This window comes from Lonchura striata, chromosome 4 (assembly GCF_050655825.1).
Source record: "Lonchura striata isolate lonStrDom1 chromosome 4, ASM5065582v1, whole genome shotgun sequence".
In the NCBI taxonomy this organism is placed as follows: Eukaryota; Metazoa; Chordata; class Aves; order Passeriformes; family Estrildidae; genus Lonchura; species Lonchura striata.
The window spans coordinates 50,590,196-50,603,908 of NC_140706.1; the positions used below are offsets into that span (position 1 = coordinate 50,590,196).

Sequence of the window (13,713 nt, forward strand, 5' to 3'; positions counted from 1 at the left end):
ACAACCCCTTTAATGGGGCCAAGCAATCAATTGTCAGAAAGATGAGGCTTTGTTCCTAGTGGGCTGTAAAGGTTTGTTGTTTCTCCTTAACAGTGCCGGTATTTCCATTGTACAGCAAATGAGGAAACCCCTGTATTTAGTGTTTTAGTGTTGTGTGTGACCTCTGGGCCAGGCTTCTACTGTCTTGGCTATTTCAGGACTAGAGGAAAATGTGCATGTTTAGAGTTTACAGCCTCTAATCCCTTAGGGAGGAAACTCCTTAAGGAGGTAGAAAGATGCTTAGGACCAAATCCTACAGTATTTTGCTACTTCGTGTTATCCAGATGCTTTGTGCTCCTTCACAATCCTCATTTGTGCTCCTCCACAATGACTATACAAATCTTCTTCTCAGTTTCTTCAAGTTTTCTTATGTTTCCTTCAGAAACATTTTCCATTCTTAGTATTCTTCTAAAGAATTTTTAGTGGAAGTTCTATCCTTTTCTTCTCCCCCTTTCCCTTCCTAACTGTAAAATTTTAGGGTGATTTACTGAAGGCATTTGTAGCTGAATTACATATTCCCACTTTCTATTACAGCAATGCACATAGAGTGACACAGCCACAGTAGGGAAAAAGCTGAGAAGCTGTATAGAGACAGCAAGGCAGCACACTGGTGTACTCAGGTCTGAGATCATTTCACAGGAAAATCTGAATATAGGAGGACTATGGGGGACTTCAGGAATGCTGCAAAGGCAGTGGATTTTCCTCTGTTGTGTAGGAAAGCATCACACAGCATTTTTCACTATTCCCCAGAATTTTGCTGGCAGATTATATTTTGCATCCCCTTCTCAGGGAGAAAGTCATCATGAGGGCAGCATCTTTCTGGAAGGTGGTATCTTCCAGTGTTTGTAATAAAGTGCTATTTTATCTGCCTCTTTTTACTTTTCTGTGGATGTGACAGCCTGGTCAGAGAGCAAAAAAACTAGATAAATTTTCCCAGAATTGGCTTGTGAGACTTTAGGGAGTTGAAGAAAAACTATGATTGCCTGTTATTATAAACAACCTGCAGGTGTTGTTTTCCTACTCTGTTTGCCTGTTTTTCTCAAAGATTGTTAATAAGAAAAGCCTTTTGTTAATTACCCAGTCAGGTGAAATGTATTAATTAATTTACCAATCTGGTCTGTCTGTGTCAGAAGAGTGTATAAAAGAGATAATTTCAAAGTAAAGCTAGATGCTGTGCAAGCCAGCCTTCTGGTAAGTCTGTGTTGTTTTTTATTTAGCAGTGACAATTTCCCTTTGAGAAAACCAACATTCTTCCTTGTCATTCTCTCATATGTCCATGAACTCATGCCTGAAGCATCACCTCTAGGGTTCAGGGTCTTCAGAGAGGATCTATGTGATAAGGTCCTGAATACTTATTTAGGTACATAAAGAAATGGTATCTGAATTTCAGAAATAAAAAACTTCTGCATTTTCCAGCACTATTTAAAAATATGGCTATTTAAAATCTAGAGCAGCACAGTACAGTAAGTAAAAACAACAGTAGTAAGCAATTTTTAACATTTCTCTTTACAGAAGCATTGGGAGTGTGTGTGAACAATGGATATACGTGTTGCCTTCTCCACAGCAGTTTGTCAAAGAATGATAAAATCAAGATTATTGTAGAGTTTTCTACTGTGTACCGCATCCTGATTCATCTACTTCATTTAGAATATGGTACTTTTACATCTGTATATTGACAGCTCATTGCTCAATGACGCCAGCCTTGAGAGAATGTTTAGTGTTAATTTACAGAATCCTGATGCTACTCAGAGGAAGAGTACTTTTGCAAAAAAATGAGGCAGTTTGTCATGACCTCTCTGTGCTGACTGTGAGTACTACCATATTGCTAGAAACTGTAGAATTTCAAAATAAATTATTATATTTACTAGCATACTGTCCAAAAATAGAAATATTGTCACTCTGATTTCAGTTGTCTGACTAGGCAGTGAATGCCTTTATTTTGTACAGTGCAGAAACAAGTAATGTGCTCACAGTTCCTCACCTCTGTGTATTCATATCTGCGCACAGAAGGGCTGATATTTGGTTAAATACATTTTAGAATAGTTTTCAAGTTAGAATTCTTAGCTTTTACCTAAAAAACCTATGGTTGTTGCAGAGATGGGTAAAAAAGTCTGTTTAATTTCAGATAGATGTTTTCTTTCTGTGGATGCATGTTAGAGGAACTGAAAAGTTATGTATGAATAAAATAGGGAAGACAGGCTTTTCCATGTTGACTTTAGGACTTGCTTCACAAACAAGAAATGTTTCTCTTGGAACTGCCTGTTATGCAGCATACTGCTAAATTTCTTGAACTGCTTTAGACTTCTGTTCTATTAGAATCCTGTGGGAAAGTTTTCTATTTCTCTTTCCATAAAATGTTTGGCTATATTGATACTGGTTATGTCTCCGCTCCACACATATTAATGGGAAGTATTTCTTTACCAATTTACTCACTTTTTTCTTTTTTAAATGTAGCATGATTTTTCCATCCTGTTTTTATTACTGGTAAAAATCCACATTGCATTTTAAGGAAGAGAATTTGTTGAATTGTTGTTGAACTTTTCCTGTAATTTTTCATCTAATATTTGCAAATTTCAGCGGCTATGAGATGCATTCAGAACCATTGGCCTATCAGCTGCACCTCAGATTGATGTCACTTATCTTTCTGGCACCAAACATGCCACTCTGCATGAGGAATCATGAGGTGAGCACTTGAGGTTTGTTGAAGGATGTAAATGGGGTGTGAAGTGGAAAGGATGACCAAGAGCTCATCCTTTGATGAACTGAATATAAAGATGAAGATTTTGAATATAAAGGTTGTGAAAACATGCAAATGGACAAATGTGGTGGTGCATTCCCCCTTAACTCCTTTCTAGGCTGCAGTGTGATCTGAGCAAATGCCTATTAGGCCTCCTCCTCAAAAATACCACCTGGGCTCAGCTCTTTCTGAGCTTACAAAAAAACTCTCTCTGCTTTCAGACACTCCTAATGAGCTTCTGTTTTTCTCCTGACGAGCCTTGGTAAATATTCCTCTGGCCTGAACGGTATAACATTCTTATTCTCACACTTGTAAAGAAAGTGCCCACCCAAACCATGGCTGGGATGAAACATGGTTATGCCTGAAGCCCACTCTTTTGTGACCCTGATGGGGCCCTTTGAGCTCTCCTCAAAGGGTGTGAGACGTCTGAGGAGATGCCTCTCAGAGCCAGACAACCCTCATGTTTGCTATACCTGTTTACATGGTATTTATAACCTGTTAAGTGTTATTTCTCTGTTATATTGTAAAGATTAAGGTATAAACAAAGGTATAAGTTAAGTTAAAGTACTGTTTAGTTTAAGTGTTGTTAAGCTTTAGGTCATGTTCCTTTTCATTCTTGTTTATACGGTCCTTACACACAGATACACACACACTCCCAGGAAGTTTCAATTCATTTCTGGTTTGATTGCCTGGATTTTGTTTGGTGGTGTTGCTTGTTTTACCTGTTGTGCCTTAGTTGCCTATTGTAAGTAGAGGGAATATTGCCAAAGAATCTGTTGTGCTTTGTAGTTTAATATGAAATCTGACTTGCTCATAGCCTTGCTGGTGATTTTTTGAGTGATCTCAAGCACACTCATTTGGGACAACCAATTACCCTTTAACATTTTAAACCACAATAAAGATTTTGTTATGAATTTCTTTTAATTCTCAAAATTGCTTCAGCAGCAGTAGGTCTTCTCAAAACTGTTGACTACACACATGTTCAAATTAACATCTCTGTTTTGCAGTCCACCAGATATATTCTGCTAATTTTGGGATGGCTAGTAATTGCAAAAAGAGATGTACAGCAGAACCTAATATGTAGAAATCTTGATACAATTCACTAATTACCTAGAGTAGCTGGATAAATCTCTTGGATGCAACCTGACATTAAAAGAATTTTCTTTTTAATGAGCTAGAAGGGATTTGAAAGAATTTCTTCAATTCAGGTTAAGTTATATTTAGTGAATAATTTTCTTTTTTCACACAGAATTTAATCCAGCATTAGTATATTACTGACAGAGACAAGCTGAAAGCTCCTTCCAAATGATAAATTCCTTTCATGGTGATCTTCCCCAGCTGCTCAAAATAGCTTTTCTTATAATTTCCTGATAAAGAAAGACTCTTGCAATAATTTTTTTCTGTTCTACACTTTTTCATTCCTAGCAGACATCTGCTCTTCCTTGTTGGGTGCCACACTCCTCTATTCTCACAGTACAAACAAAATTACAAGCATTAAAGTTTTCTTCCGATTCCTTTCTATGTAACCAAGAAATTGTGTAGCTTTACGGTTCTGCACAGTGTGGAAGCATTTTCTCTTTGTCTTCAATATGGGGGATTAATTTACAGCCAGACTGACCCAGCAGAGCTGAAAAGTCTGTCATAGGCATAGAAAAAAGAAGGGAAAACCTGTATTGTTCTTTCTATGTTGAAATCTGCAGAGCATCTAAGCAGAGGAAATACTTTCTTTGTCCCTTTCTTTTGGGGGTGGTCCCCAGCATCCCTAGAGTCCTTGTGAAGGATTCACATCTTGGAGAGCAGAATCACAGAACTGTGGAATGGGTTGGAAGTGACCTTAACCACCATTTAGTTCCAACCTCCCAGCCATGGGCAGGGATGCAATTCACTAGATCAGTTTGCTCAGAGCTCCATCTAACCTGGCCTTACACAGCTCCAGGGAATGAATGCAGCAGAATGAGGTAGAAGAGTTTTCCATATCTGGCTTGTACTTCTGAAATTTATGCAGCTGCTCACCTTTCATTGGAATGGTGTTGATAACCACACTCATAAGCAGATTTTACTCTGCTAAACAATGACATCTCCCATCACCCCGGTGAATCCAACAACTCCCACATGTTCGGTTCCCCCACACCTCCAGGGAGAGTCCCCAGCCAACTGAGGGAGCTCCTGCTGTTGTGGGAACCAGGGGTCTAAATCACCATGGTTGGAAGGTGTGACCCACAAATACAATTCTTTGGCCATAGTCAAAGACTTCCTTGCTGTTAAAATCAGGTTCATCCCTGGTGGCAAATACAATCCTGGTGAAGGGAAGGGTATTTCAAAAGAGATCTGTAAGTATTGTCCTTCTAAACTGAGCAAACTGGGTAAAAATGGATAAAGGGGAGAATGGGGGAGTCATTGCCAATACTCATTTTTTTTTGACAGTGTTTCTTAAAGAGAGTAGAGTACTGAAAAAGCAAAAAGTGTTTTAATTTTATTGGTGGATAATGACACAGACAGCCTGTGCTATTGTGGAATGCTTCTGACCTTGTTAGAGCCACACCCCTTTGCCTGAGCTTTGGTACTGATTTTCAAGGGCTTTTTCCTGAATCTTCAATTTCTAAAAATTGGTCACTCCACAAAAACAAGGATTACAGTTCCAATTTTCCCAACTTTCTTCTTTTAGTGACAAAAGAACTGGGTGGATTGTTTTAAAGGTAATCCCTGAGCACTTATCTTTGGCCTCCAGACAGCACAGGCTGCTGCTGAGCAAGCACCCAGCTTCGATGTGTAAACCATATTCATTAGGAGCTCAGACAGGCTGCAGCTCAGCTCTGACCTCGTGATTAACAGGAGAGTGGAAAGGGTTTGTGTGAAGTTTTAATCTCCACCCAGGAGTTGCCTAAGTAAATCCTATTAGAAAGAAGAGGATCTGAGCACATGGGTTTTGCATGTGATTTTGACCATATCCCTATTAAATTCTTTGTGTGAATTACGTCAAACCCTAAGGCTGGAAAATTTAAAACAAAATACTGTGTCATGCTAAATTTCAGAAAAAAAAATGGGTTCAGAGACTTTATTTTACTTTGAAACTGCTTAGATATAATTTTAGAAGGATCTAGGTATATTGAGGATTAATAATTCAAATCCTTCTCTCCTATATTTATCCTTCTTTTCCACTGGATTTAAAAAAAAAAAGTGGCAAAATGCGCTGTCACCAATTGTGGGGCAAATAAAATTGCTACCATTGATGTGTATTTAGACTCCAATAAAAACGGAGTTTTTCATTTTTTTGTTTTGGAAGGGAAAAAGTTAAGACGACACAGGAAGATGTACAAGTGTCAATAAACTATCACAGCAGTGCAGCATGCTGTTGCCTTTTTCCTCAAGAAATGACTAAACTTCAAGAGTGTTTCAATTCCATAGCTAAGACCAAAAGCCTGATTCCTCTTCTGACATATTTGCCAGATATTTTCCTATTAGTAACAGTAGCAGTTTAATACTAGGAAATCTGCTGCGTAATTACCCTATGACCTTAATTTTGAACAGTTAATTATGAAATATGGGCTTTTTTTTTTTTGTTTGTTTTGGGTTTTTCCCCTGTATGTAGTAAAGTGTTGTTATAATGAGTTTAATTAAGTGAAAATGCATGTTGGCCTGCAATGTTACAAGAGGTTGCTATGTGCCAATAAATCATAATTAAATGTATTTAGTGTAATTGAAGGTGTCATTCACAATCTTGTTGCTTGTAAAAAATGTTGTTTCCTTAAATGGCAAGCCCTTCCAATTATAAAGAAAATTAACCAAAAGCTCAGTTTTGCTAACCAACAGCAATGTAATGTTTATTTTACAAAGAATATCCGTGTTTTATTCATGAGCATTCATTTAATATAGTAAAGTAAGTGGTAATATCTGGGATGCCTGAAGACATTTTAATGTGCTTTTTTTTTTTTTTTTAATATTTGCTGACCTGCTGGTTGTTTTGGCGAAGTGTAGTTATGGTGAGGGCAGTGCCATCTGCTGAAACATGGAGAAGAATCCCCAAAGAAAGCTTTGTGACTTAACTGGACAAGACAAAGCAAAAAATACAGACTACATGAACTTTACTCATTATGAAAGAAGAACTAGGACTCTTAGGTTTCAAATGTGTAATTTAGAAGTATGCAGTGAGCACATGAGTTTACAACTCTGGGATTATTCAGGTGAGTAACTACCACACTGTTGTACCTTCCTTCATTGAACCATTATCTAAAAAGGAATATTTTGTTGTGGGCCATTTGTGTGACAGTCTGAGCTCACACTTCTGTGTTTAAATAAGGTTTTTGTATATTAAAAAGTGTGTGCCTGCCCTACCTGTAAATATGAAGAAGTTTTTAGGGGGAGAATGGACTTTTCATGTATTTGGAGAACATGCTGCATGTTAGTGCAATGAAGGACAATAGCCCCTGCATACCAGATTTTCATTTTCTGTAGAACTCACTATGCCACAGTTCCTTCCTCCTCACCACCACTCCTGTGCACTTTTCTGAATCCCAAATGGCTTATTGTTAAAGCCAAAAGGGGGGGGGGGGGGCTCAGTTCTGCTTTCCTGGCAGTGTCAGCATCTCTGATGGCATTGATTTAAATTTAAACTTTCCAAGCCTGTATTAACAGAGGAGAAATGCTGCGTGTGCAAATGTGCAGGGGAAGGAAAGAAAGATATGAAAGTTTGATGTTTTAACTTCTGGGTTCTTTTGAGTCCTATTTACATACAAGGTAGAAGAAAGTTTTCCATGTGGAACACTGTCATTATTGAATTAAACTTATAAAAGTAGAATTATTTTATTCATTTCTTCATTTGTGGTCTCAGTTCCTCCAGTCTTTACAATAGACAATTCTGGGAGACAGGGATTAGCAGCTGCAGGCCTTCATGTGATCTGAAGGGCACAGTAGGAGCATAAAGAATTTAAATATCACTCATTTTCTTTTCCCTTTACTCCTTTTCTCCCTGCCCTCCCCGTGCCATTCCACATGGGAATCAATCAGTCATTCAGAGCCATGGACAATGACCTCCTACCTTTCACAGCTCATATCCAAAAATCCATTGGCAAAGCAGACCTGGACTCCAGCTATCTCAGCACTGCTGGAAGTCACATTCTGCACTGTTGGACGTTGGGATTCATGAATCACAGCCTTGCACTGTACACCGAGCACCTTCAATCATTTGTCAGAAACATTGGCTGAGCGCTGTCTGAGCGCTGTATACTTCCACTTTTGTTTTAATGCCTTTTCAGTTTTCACAATGAGTCTGGGGAACCTCACAGGAATGAAGTTCCTTTCTGATTAAAATGTCTTGTCTTTAAATCCAGCTTTGCAGCAGGGATGCCAGCCTGGAGGGCACAGCATGGCCAGGGTACGCTTCTGTGTATCAATCAACAGTGATTGATACAACCTCACTTCCTCGATGATCATCCCAAATAAATCTCCTCAGTATTTTCAGACATGATGTAGATACCCTTTACATCCATATAAATCTTCAGCCAGGAGAAAATTAGCCAACTCCAGACATTGATCTTGTGAGGTAAATTGTACCTAGGCAGCAGGGGATCCATTGATAAACAATGAAGAAATGCAGATAACTTACCAGCTTACTTTTAATCAATGAAGCTTCTTACAATGTATTATTCCAGCAATGGGTCTAAATCACTGTGCACTATAAGAGTTGTTTTCAAAACCTTTTAATCTAATTGGAAAATCTTCCTTTCTACTGGTAATAAACACTCACTAAACTGTCTGCACCTAATTGAGCTGCAGTAATTTATGTGAGCTCCCCACTGCTTTTTCTCCCTTTAATCAGACAGACTGCTTTACATCTTTAACTAATGAAACCTAAGACTTCGCCAAGAAGATTTGATCAAATGTCACTACTGAATAAATCTTCATTAACACTGACATGTCCCACAGCCTCTCCATGTCCCTTTTCATCATTAACTCACAGCAACATCATCATAGAAAGGTGATGGCCACTACTTTATTTACATATACAATTAAGCGGTAGTCAACAATGTCACACCAAATAAGAACTTGAAAAGAAAATTTATTGTAGTTTTCTGTCAAGACATAATGATAGTAACTGCAGTGAAACATTTTTTTCCTGGAAAGAATATCTCAGCCCTAAACATGTGCTAGAAATGCCACCAGCTACCATGTACATTCCTAAAAGCCTTCTCTGTAGTAAAGCTGTTGAGATCTGTCCTTATCCTTGATAAATAAGAATTCCTGCCCACCCAGCAGTGCTTTGCAGAGATTCTCAAGTCAGCTTAGGTAGTAATAACTGTACAACTGCTTCCTACAGGAGTATCAGATATCCACATGTGGTACCTAGCACAAGCCCTTTGATGGTATTGCTGGGTATAACATAAGCAGCACCTGTCCCCACTAAATAGAACAGTAAAAGGTGGTACTCCCATGCCTGTGTGGGAGAGAACGAGAGAATTTTCCAGAATAGGCCAGTATTAACCAGAATTAAAGTTTCAGGTGAAAGAGAAGCAAGCCAGTACTCTATAAGGCAGAACAAAACTGCTTTTTGGATTTTCCCTGATGGAATACATGATTTTTTTGTGCATAAAAAATCAGAGTTGCCAAAGGAAATGTTCAGATTACCAGCTTTAGGCATTTCAGTGTGCTCAGCATTAATTCCACATATAGAGTTGATTCTGTACTGTCTTTGGCTGTAAAGTCAGGTGAATGAATGCTTTGAAAAGTCTTTGTGTTGCTCATCAAATATTTAGTAAGTGGTAAAAGACAAAAAAAAGTTAGGAATGTGGATGCTGGTACTTTAATGGGAATTGGGATAAGTGTTGAAGCATGAATTGGGAAATGCATGTTGAAATGGAGTCGGGGGCAGGGACCATGACGGCAAAGACATTAATTGCTAAACTGGACAAAAAAGAGCAGCTCACAGTGGCCAGTGCTAAGGTCAGATAGGCTGAAAAAGAAGATGATTTTGACAGCAGAGTTTGTCAAAAGTCTTGTGTCTGGCAGGTAATGCAGGCAGGACAGGCTGAATAGAGCCACATCTGATCTGGCTTGGCATTTTCCTTGGAAAGCTTCCTGAGCTATGGTTTTGCACAGTGCATGCATTGATTGAATTGGACCTGCTAATCTCAGTGAACACTTTATGTCTGCAACATCTACTGCTAATATATCTGTGTTTGTATATATATTTCTATATATCTATACATATATACACACACATATATGTATATATATATATGCACATTTATATATATATGATTTTTATATATATATATGTATTTGCATGTGGGAAGCATGTAGTGCGTCTGGCTCTTTCACAAATGTTCTTCTAAGAAACCCTCTGCTTCCTTCTATAATCAGAATCTCTTTAATGGCATGGAATGACAATTGTGTCAAGGTGACAAAACAGGAGGCAGGACTAGGATGGACAAACCAAAACTTTTATACTTATTTTTTGCTCCATGTCATGTAGACCAAAGGAAAATTTGATATTTATGAGAGAGTGCATTTGGATTTTCTTTAGGCCTTAGTTTGATGTTAGCAACCTTTAAAACTATTCATCCATAAATAATTTTTTGTGAAGGTTAATAATACTTTCCAAAATGTGTTTAATAATCATTGTCTGGCCTTCCATCTTAGACAAACCACTTAAAATAAATGTCAGTTGTAGATGATTTTGGGGCATAGCTGGAGCCTGAACAAACTTTTGTTTTTCAAGGGCAGATTTTAGCTAAAGATAGCTCTGTTGCCCTGCATTCCTGAGGGATTTATATTGGGATGCTCTTCTACTTGGAGATAAATGAACATTCACAGTAGATGATTCATATTATGTGAATTAGTTAAATTATGTTTTTCTTTAATCATGAGAAACAATATCATTTCTGTTGTACAAAAATACTCTGACTGTGGAAGGAATGTTTTTTGAAAGGTGAAGATAAAAGTACAATTGCTGAGTACAGTTGGAAAGACAGGAACAGGTGGGGATTTTAGGAATATCTACTAGCCTGTGGTTACACTGAATATGACACATGTATCATGTATATTTCAGAAGGGCTTGGTATCTCTCATACAAATCCTAAAACCAGATGATTTTAATAAGGAAATAATTTTGTTGCAGATACAGTGTCTTAGTGTTATATTTTAGCCTCATATGCAGGATCTCTCATTGGCTAGTGTTTCATGTTGGCAGTGAAGGTGGATCTTGTCATCAGTATTGAGATCTATCAAAGCAAAAATATTGCTTCCAGAACTGCTGAGTTCTTCTGTAGCAACTGTAGAAATCCTAAAGCTTTGGAAGGCCTGTGAGTGAAAAATCCATGGCATGGATATACACATACTTCTTGCATGCAAGTGTCTCTCAGAGAGGACACACAACTTGGTGGAATAACTCATGTTGTAACCCTGTGTTACACCTATTCTGCTTTAAGAAATGATATTAATTTGCCTTTGGATACATGATATACACATGCCAGTAAAAAAAGTGTTTATGTACTTTCTGAGAAACAAACATTACAGGATTTTATTCAGGCATAATTTATCTTTCTGGGCTATTATATCAGCATTTCTAGCACATCCAGTAAAATGTATGTGATCCATTTGGACCAATTGCTTGCCAGGCATTGCGTTCTCTGTTTTCTTTTTTTACTGCTTTAGCCTAGTGAATGTGACAACCTGCTCAACTTGGATATTCACACAAGCAGCAGATAGGAGCATGCCTTACAGCTTATGTTGTGCTACTGGAAACCTGAAACTTGTAGGTCAATGATGCTGTTTTATTTCTTTTCCAATGATGGAAGAGAGAAAAAGATGAACTACAAGATGATCAAAAAGCATTTTTCCACTGCTGCTCTTTGATATACTATTCTCTGTAATATAAATGCTGTAATAAATCATACTTTCTGTTTGTTCCATGTCTTGGGGTCAGTGTTCAGCACACTCAGTGGAACCGGCAGGTTTTTTTATTGTTCCAACGAAAGCCTGTGAATATGCTCCAGCCAGCTTATCTGATTGTTTGTTCTGCTCAGCTAAGCAAACCATGCAAGTGTGCCTAAACTAAATTACCTGCTGCAAGTCTATACTGGTGTCATTTCAGTAGAGACTCTTCCATGTGTTTCCTTTTATTCCCTCTCCTGTGTCTTTTTCACAGTCATTGTTCATTAAAAGCCATTGAAAGTAAAAACAGTCATAAAAAGACATGTATCTGCTTCTAGCAAGCATCTCTGATTTAAATGCCAAATTATTTTAAATTCAAAGAATTGTTTCCTGACCTAAAGTGAATTTACTAAAATAGGCAGTATTCTTGGTCTTCAAATTGATAGAACAAAAAAATTACTAATTTCAGACATAGATATCTGTCAGATTTTTTTCCTAGTTTTTATGTAACTGGACATGAAATGTTACCAAAGTTATGGTTTTCTACAAGAATAATTGTAGCAAAAAGTTGACTACCTTAATTAGGCTTGAACCTCAATCACTAGAAATAAAGTGTAGGCACACTTCTTGGAAATAAGAGTTGAATGATAGGACTGGGAAAGCTGGAAAGAGCAAAAAATTTCAACAAGCATTATACAGTTTGTAAGGATTAAAATATCTTTTTTTTGGAGTTTCTGAACCTAGGCCAGAGTTTAGAAAGAAGTATTCTGAAAAGTATGAAAGAACAATTGTCTTTAATAAGGCATATCATCAACCCAAGAACGTACAAATAGCTGAACAATAACTGGGAGAACGTTTTTGCAAGGTTTTACGCACATTAATTTTTTCTATTGTTACATCATGCTCTCAGCTCAACATTTTGTACTTTGCTTTCCATTATGGTCTGAAAAAAAGGAAACTCAGTTTCAAAGAATTCAATATTATGAGATTCCTGTTTTCCCAGGCAAAACAGTCCCATTTGGTTAAGAGACTTCCTTACCAGTGAATGTCTAAAACAAATGTTGCTGAACTAGGGATCAGTGTTATTTAAAAGCTTCCGTGAATTGCAAAAAGCACTAGTGAAATCTGTGGATGAGATGGTGCCTGCTTGGAGTAATTGATATGTCTGTCTGATTAGGAAGAAATATTAATCCCATTTAATGAAATTGTCATTTCTCAATAAAAAATACAGGTACATGTGCATAGCCTGCATCTAAACAACTTGTAGTTTAACCCTAGCTGGTAACTAAGTACCAGACACTCACTCACTCACTACCTCCCAACCTCCCTCATGCCTCTGGTGCAATTTGGAGGAGAATTAGAAAAAGGTAAAACCCATGGGTTGAGGTAAGAACAGTTTAATAATTGAAATAAATTAAAATAAAGCAATAATAATGTCAAAGAGAGATGAATAAAACACAAGAAAAATTAGTGATGCACAATGCAATTACTCACCACACTCTGAATGATGACCAGCCTGTCCCTGAGCAGTGATCAACAGCTCCCAGCCAGCTCCCCACAGTTTACATACTAAATTGATGATAAATGGATGATTTCCTATGATATGGAATATCCCTTTGGACAGTTTGGATCTCTCCCAGTTCTCTCTCCCAGTTCCTTGTGCACCTCCTCACTGCCACAGCAAGAGAAACTGAAAAATTCTTGATTTAGAGTAAACACTACTAAAGCAACAGCTACAATATTTCTGTTTTCATCATTATTCTCAAGCTAAACCTAAACCACAACACAGTACAAGCTACCAGAAATAAAATTAAATATACCCCAGCTGAAACCAGGACACAGCTGCATGAACGTAATTTGCCTCTTAACTTTTTTTCTGAAAAATGTCACAATTTCTGGAATTGCAGGATTACTTCTTTTAAATGGGAATGAACTCAGTAATGTTATCATGTCTCAAATTTGAAGCCAAATTCACATCCTTGATATATATCAAAAATACTTATTTTCCAAAGTAAATTTTTAATAGGACTTTAGAAAAATGTAATGTTTGTATTAACCAATGTTATGCT

At 37.5% G+C, this 13,713-nt stretch overlaps 1 long non-coding RNA gene across 3 annotated transcripts in view; it reads left to right on the forward strand.

Annotated features, from left to right (window-relative positions):
* The first annotated feature begins 1,298 nt into the window (after positions 1-1,298).
* LOC146767637 (uncharacterized) overlaps positions 1,299-13,713 on the forward strand; it is a 71,185-nt gene continuing 58,770 nt past the window's right edge. The window contains exons 1-3 of one of the 3 annotated variants that reach the window (XR_014955184.1): positions 1,299-1,846; positions 2,617-2,722; positions 6,752-6,957. This is a non-coding gene — a long non-coding RNA (uncharacterized LOC146767637). Of the gene's footprint in view, positions 1,847-2,616; positions 2,723-6,746; positions 7,592-13,713 lie in introns of those variants that run through there. The other 2 variants (XR_014955183.1, XR_014955182.1) reach the window with 2 other exon arrangements.